This window comes from Miscanthus floridulus, chromosome 7, assembly GCF_019320115.1.
Source record: "Miscanthus floridulus cultivar M001 chromosome 7, ASM1932011v1, whole genome shotgun sequence".
Taxonomy (NCBI): domain Eukaryota; kingdom Viridiplantae; phylum Streptophyta; class Magnoliopsida; order Poales; family Poaceae; genus Miscanthus; species Miscanthus floridulus.
Genome location: NC_089586.1, coordinates 64,175,864 through 64,182,382, shown reverse-complemented (window position 1 = coordinate 64,182,382; position 6,519 = coordinate 64,175,864). Strand labels below are relative to the sequence as shown.

Sequence of the window (6,519 nt, the reverse complement as noted above, 5' to 3'; positions counted from 1 at the left end):
ATATCACATTCTAATTTATAAGATGTTTTTCCAAAAAAACTAAATAACAATATGCTTAAAAACTCTGAACTTTTTAGGAACTGTATATCCCATATTAACTTGTTGCGCTAAAAAAAGAATTAACTCAAAAAAGACAGAAAAGTAGGAAGCAATAAGATGAGAATCTATGCCTGAAATATTTTGGTTCCGAATCACTTGCTCATACGGATCCTCTAATTTCTTGTCCTCAATAGCAGCAAATCGATCAATTTCTTCCCTCTTCAGTTTTAGATCTCTCTCATGAAATCCATCGTCAGGGCTAGCAGATCTGTTCTTTTGTTTTTTCCACGTGTGTGCTGCACAGGAGTACATGAATGCCATTCAGAAACCTCTGCTGGTATTCGTTGGCTCTTTTTTTTTTACTCCTTGGCTTGTGTTGTTTGCCTTTGGAATGACCCAAAGCAGCCCACGTAAGGCTCACGAGAAGCTGCCAACCAAAAAAAGAACGCGCACTGAGCACGGGCGCGCACTGAGTTTCCCGCCAGGAAAAAATTCCATGACGTCCAAGCTAGGGCCTCTTTGATCACAGGATAGGAAACATACGAGCATAGAAAAAACATAGGAATCTATGTGCTATGTTTCTCCAATTCTATAGGGATAAAAACACAGAAAAGTGAATCAGCAGCTCTTTGACAGCACTATAAGAAAAACACAGGATTTCTGTACACGTTTGAGAAACCCTTTGCTAGCCGTTGCATTCAAATCAGACAACTAGCCGTTACATGGAGTTATTATAAGCACATGCAGCAGCATACAAACGCAGCCTTCTCATTTGCATCCTGAAGAGACCAAGTAGCTCATCTCCACATTCGCTCAGTCACAAAACACCACAAGAAAGCCTTCTTCACATACAGCTAGCTCATCTCCAAGCGCGTGTTTAATTTCAGGAAGTTGGAATTTGGGGCTACTGTAGCATTTTCGTTTTTATTTAGTAATTAGTGTTCAATTATAGACTAATTAGGCTCAAAACGTTCGTCTCGCAATTTCCTACCAAACTGTGCAATTAGTTTTTTTTCGTCTACATTTAATGCTCCATGCATGGGCCGCAAACATTCGATGTGACAGGTACTGTAGCATTTTTTTTGGGAATTTGAGGTGGAACTAAACAAGGCGCAAATCTGATTGGTCACAAAGCAGGGCAAGAGATCTGACTGGCACAGACACTTCATTTGGTAAGCCACAAGTCTCATAACTGAACTTCAATTTCTGTAAATATATATGAACTTTTATTTATGTACAGATGGACAACTTATTTCCTTGTTTGGTATCTACTATATATTAGGTGGTAAACATATGTAAAGTGAACCTGCAACATATTTGAGTATCTCTAGTTGGTTTTCCATTGTGTTAGTCATGGATACAAACTATCGACGACGATCAAAAAATGAAGATGAGTTCATGTTGTTTGTTCTCCCTACAATAGAAGATTCATCACAGCCATCATCTACTAAGAATCTCATACATACATCAAAAATGTCAGGAGCTGAGCGTGTTCATGAAATCTTAACGGGCCACGAGAGCCTAAGTAAAAGGAACTTCCGAATGGAAGTTAAGTGTTTTCCAAGCTTTGGTCAATAAGTTGCGTGAGAAGCAACTACTTGCTGATTCAAAGAGTTATCTCAGTAGAAGAGAAGGTTGCTATATTCTTATATGCACTAGCGAAAAATGCAAGTAATGAGACCTTGCAATATGAGTTTTAGCACAATGGAGAAACAATAAGTCGCCATTTTGGAGCAGTGTTTGATGCAATTACACAGCTTACTTGTGTTTACATACGCCCACCTTCCCAACACCTACACCAGATTTTGCGAAGACTAAAATTCCACCCCTTCTTTCAGGTATGAACAAATGCACAGTTTGATTTTTTTAATTTAAGAAGGTTAAACAAACTACTTAAAGACAAGATACTATATAAACAATGCAAATTTTTTTTATTCTTGTAGGATTGTGTTGGCTGTATTGATGGGACTCACATACCAATGATACGTCCACCGAATCAGCAAGAGCCATATCAGAATAGAAAGCAAACACTATCTTAGAATGTTATGCTAGCATGTGACTTAGATCTAAAATTTGTACATGTACATGCCGGCTGGGAGGGATCAGCTTCAGATGCAAGAGTTCTACACGATGCACTTAACCATGGCTTCGAAGGTAAATTTTTTCTAGTGGATGCAGGTTATGCAAACACAACACAATTCTTGCGCCATATCGTGGAACAGCGCCGAGCGGCACGGGCGCGCGGCAAAGCTGGGGCTGCGGCGAGCGGCGCGTCGGCAGCACTGCCGCTGGGGCCTTGGCCCTCGGGATGCTGTGCGGTCGCATAGGGACTTCAGATGGGGAAAAGTAACGTACTTGCAAGCAGATGGGGGAAAAGGAAAGTACCTGGATGACAGAGGAACACATAGATGCATGGATCCGTACGGCGTTGTGGCTTCGAGTGCTGGACTAGGTGGCTGTCGTCCCTTGGCTCGCGATGGGGAAGGGTTTTGTTTTGCTTGATCGAGCGGTAGTGTGGGCTTCCTTATCCTTATCTAAAAACACAAGTGCGAAACGATAATAGTAAGCAGGAAACGAGCGAGCCAGGCGCGCGAGCCGTCTGTTTTCGCGCCAGGAAACTTTCTGAGAGCTCCGACCTTATGCTTCTTTTCCCGAAAAACTAGGTCATAGGAATCCAATCCTAAAAAATTGTTCCTTTACTTCTCCTATGAAGCAAAGGGCTCTATATGAATGAATCCTTAGGAAACTCAATTCTTCAGAATTCCTTTGGCATTTCTTCAAACCGAAGGGTAGGAAACTCAATTCTTCAGAATTCCTTTGGCATTTCTTCAAACCAAAGGGTCCCTAATGTTTTTGTTTCCTATGGAACGGACTCATAGGACTCTAATCCTACGAAACATTCCCTTTGCTTTTCATATCAACCAAAGGCGAGAAAAGGAAATATTCCTTAGGAAAGCTAATCCTAAAAAAAAAAAAAAACCATTTGTCCACCCTATGAACCAAATCAGCTAGCCTTCAAATCGAACTCCTCCCCGATCCCCAAAGTCGAACCCAAGTCGAGACCCGAACCCTCGCCTTTCGATGTCGGCCGCCACCACCGGCCCTGCCCCTCCGGTGGCCACTCAGATGGCGCCCCCTCCGTCGTACCCGGCCTCCTCTACTGCCTCAGCCTCCGTGGCCGCGTTCGTCGAGGAGGAGGACGACCTCTATGGCCGCCTCAAGTCGCTCCAGCGCTACATGGAGTTCGTCGAGATCCAGGAGGAGTACGTTAAAGACGAACAGAAGAACCTCAAGCGCGAACTCCTCCGTGCGCAGGAGGAGGTCAAGCGGATCCAGTCCGTACCGCTCGTCATTGGCCAGTTTATGGAAATGGTCGACGGCAACAACGGCATCGTGGGCTCTACCACGGGCAGCAACTACTACGTGCGGATCCTCAGCACCATCAACCGCGAGATTCTCAAGCCGTCAGCATCCGTCGCGTTGCATCGTCATTCCAACGCTCTAGTCGACGTGCTGCCGCCCGAGGCCGACTCCCAGCATCTCCTTGCTGGGATCGTCGGAGAAGCCCAATGTCACCTACAACGTAAGTGTATCCTTGAATTTGCCGGATCCGCATGATGCCCTTGGTTAATTTGACTTCTTATCATGGATCTGATGATAAATCACTTGGTCGTTACATTGTTATCCCGAATCATAATGTGCTTATGAGTATATATATCGTAAGTGTATCCTTGAATTTGCCTTATCCGCATGATGCCCTTGGTTAATTTGACTTCTTATTATAGAGCTGATGATAAATCACTTGGTCGTTACATTGTTATCCCGAATCATAATGTCCTTATGAGTATATATATCAGTCAGGCTGGGCCCTAGATCTGTCTATGCTTCCATATGAAGTAGAGTTCTGCTTCTTCATTGGTCAGGCTCCACATATCTGTCGATGTTATTGATTGCAGTGGGCGTCTTCCTAGTTATGGTATACAAATAGGCAAAATCTATTTTTTAGAACCTGCAAAAGGCTGCATCTTTTCCTAATTATTACTAGCAAACGGTGTCCATTTATGCAGCTGAACACACATGTTATTGCATGCACCTGAATGACTTCTCGCATATTTATATAACGGTCACATCATCAATACTCCCTCCGTCCCTTTTTCTCACTTCCCGAGAAGTCAAACATACTCAACTTTGACCAAATATATACAAGAAAATATTAATATTTATGGAACAAATTAGTATCATTAGATAGATTGTTGAATCTATTTTTCAAAATAAACTTATTTCAAGCTACAAATGATGCTAATATTTTCTACAAACCTTGTCAAACTTAGCAAAATACCATAGCAACACTTAAAAAGGGACAGAGGGAGTATGCACTAGAATTGGACAGCGTACCATCATTGGACGTGCGAACACACGCGGTTCTGACTTGTATAAGCAAGGGTCAGGGGTATTCTCACAGATGAGACTACGAGAAGTGCAAGGGCATTGTGGGCAATGTTCAAAAAGGCGCTAGGCGATGACCCATAGCCTAGAGCCTAGGCGAGCCTAAGCGAGACTAGGCGTTTCAAGGCGTTTTTCTAGGCGTTTCCATATCCATGCATATTTACATCAAAGTATAAAAGAAAAGGAGAAACAGGAGAACAATGGGTCAAGAGTTATAGAAGAAGGCCCATAAAAACAGCCCAAGCCCAAGTCTGAACAGCAAACCTTATCCCTAACCTCACCTCCCAACCTTATCTATTCCTGCTTGCCGCACCACTCGCAAGCCGCGACTGGCCGCGCCGTGCGACGCCCCTCTGCCTCCGTGACGCCCGCCGCCCCTGTCCCAGCCTCCTCTGCGCTGCTCGCCGGCCCCAGTCCCAGCCTCCTCCGCACTGCTCGCAGGCCCCTGGCCATGCTGGCGGCCCGCCCTCCTCCCTGCCGCGCCTATCCTCCGCCTACCCCCTTACGCGAGGCGGAACCCCTCCGCCTAGCGCGTAAGCGGGCCTAGGCGAGCACCTAGCAGTGCCTTTTTGAACATTGATTGTGGGAAGTAAAAAAACACTGAACGGAAGAATCACTAAAGTTTTTAAACGACATCAAATCAGTCAACATGTAGCACCACAGAAAACAAGTTTTCGAGCATGCCCTCAAACAACAAAATGGGGATTGTTTCACTTGGTTCTGTTCCAATTGTAGATACTAGCAGGTTCTATTCCGATCTCAATAGATGAGTTATGGAAAATGGTGGAAATTTATGCAGAAACTGGTTCAATTTTATGTAAAATATCACGGTTCTGCTGCAATGGGAACCATATTGGTTTCGTCTTTTCTGTAGGTTCAGTGGGTTTTAAGGCTATGTGCCACATTAACGTTGGATCTGTGCTTCAATTGTTTTAAGAATTTCTTTGAATAGGAAACAAAATATGGTTCTTTGCAGTTTTGTTTTGTTATCTAATTTCTCGAGCCAATTCCTTACAAGCCACTAGAAAAGTTTCGAATTCCGGCTTGACCACTAAAAGAATTCATGTCTTCTATGCCATCATTTCATCTTTTTGCACCCTTCTATGCCACTGCCATCATGCTCTAGTGTAACGGTTCCTAACTAAAGAACGAAATGTCCATTTACCCCTCAAATGAATGTGGCCATGGATGTTTGGGCTCTCCGTGACATTGGCAGCGTTAAGAACCAGAGAACAGGAGAAGCAAGAACGGATATGACTAGTGATTCATTGTCAACCCTGAACGACCACATGAACAGGAGAAGCAAGTTGTATACGCCGCTGCTGTAGCAGTCCCCAATGCTGAAGAACTCGATGCTATCCTGCACGATGTGGCCATGCGGCATAGCGGCCTTGCCTGTCGGCTATGCAGCTTGTCGAATGCACAGATCGAGGCAGGGTGATCCCTGAGCTGCTCCTCGCCCTGATGCCTCCCTCACTCTCATTGAGCGGATCTCTGTCTCAAATCTCTATAGCAGATGCTTCGCAGGCAGAGCAGGTAGGATGGCAGATTGATGGGAGCAGATGGGGAATGGGGAAGATGAGAGAACGAGTGAAGGTGAAAACAGACTCTTGGCCTCCAGTCATAGCTGGGGTTAAAATGGGCATTTTAGAAAAGAACTGACATCCACGTGTGTTGTAACGGCATCTTCAACTAACAGACAAGACAACAGTGGCATAGAAGGGTGTGAAAAAATGAAATGATGACATAAATGGCATGAACTTTTTCAGTGGTCATCTAGACGGAATTCGGAACTTTTCTAGTGGCTTGTAAGGAATTGGCTCTAATTTCTTGAAGTACACCTATGCACTTGGTTTCAGTGCATTACAATTTATTGGTTTCTTATGGTCTGCAGGATATGGAGGATGCGACATCCAAAAGCAAGAAATACGGGAGGCGGTTGAGTTACCCTTGACTCATCATGAGTTGTACAAGCAGATTGGTATTGATCCTCCAAGAGGGGTGCTTCTGTATGGTCCTCCAGGTACTGGCAAG

General features: G+C 44.3%; 1 pseudogene; it reads left to right on the top strand.

Annotated features, from left to right (window-relative positions):
• The first annotated feature begins 3,029 nt into the window (after positions 1-3,029).
• Positions 3,030-5,819, top strand: LOC136463328 (26S proteasome regulatory subunit 6B homolog; annotated as a pseudogene).
• Positions 5,820-6,519: the final 700 nt, after the last annotated feature.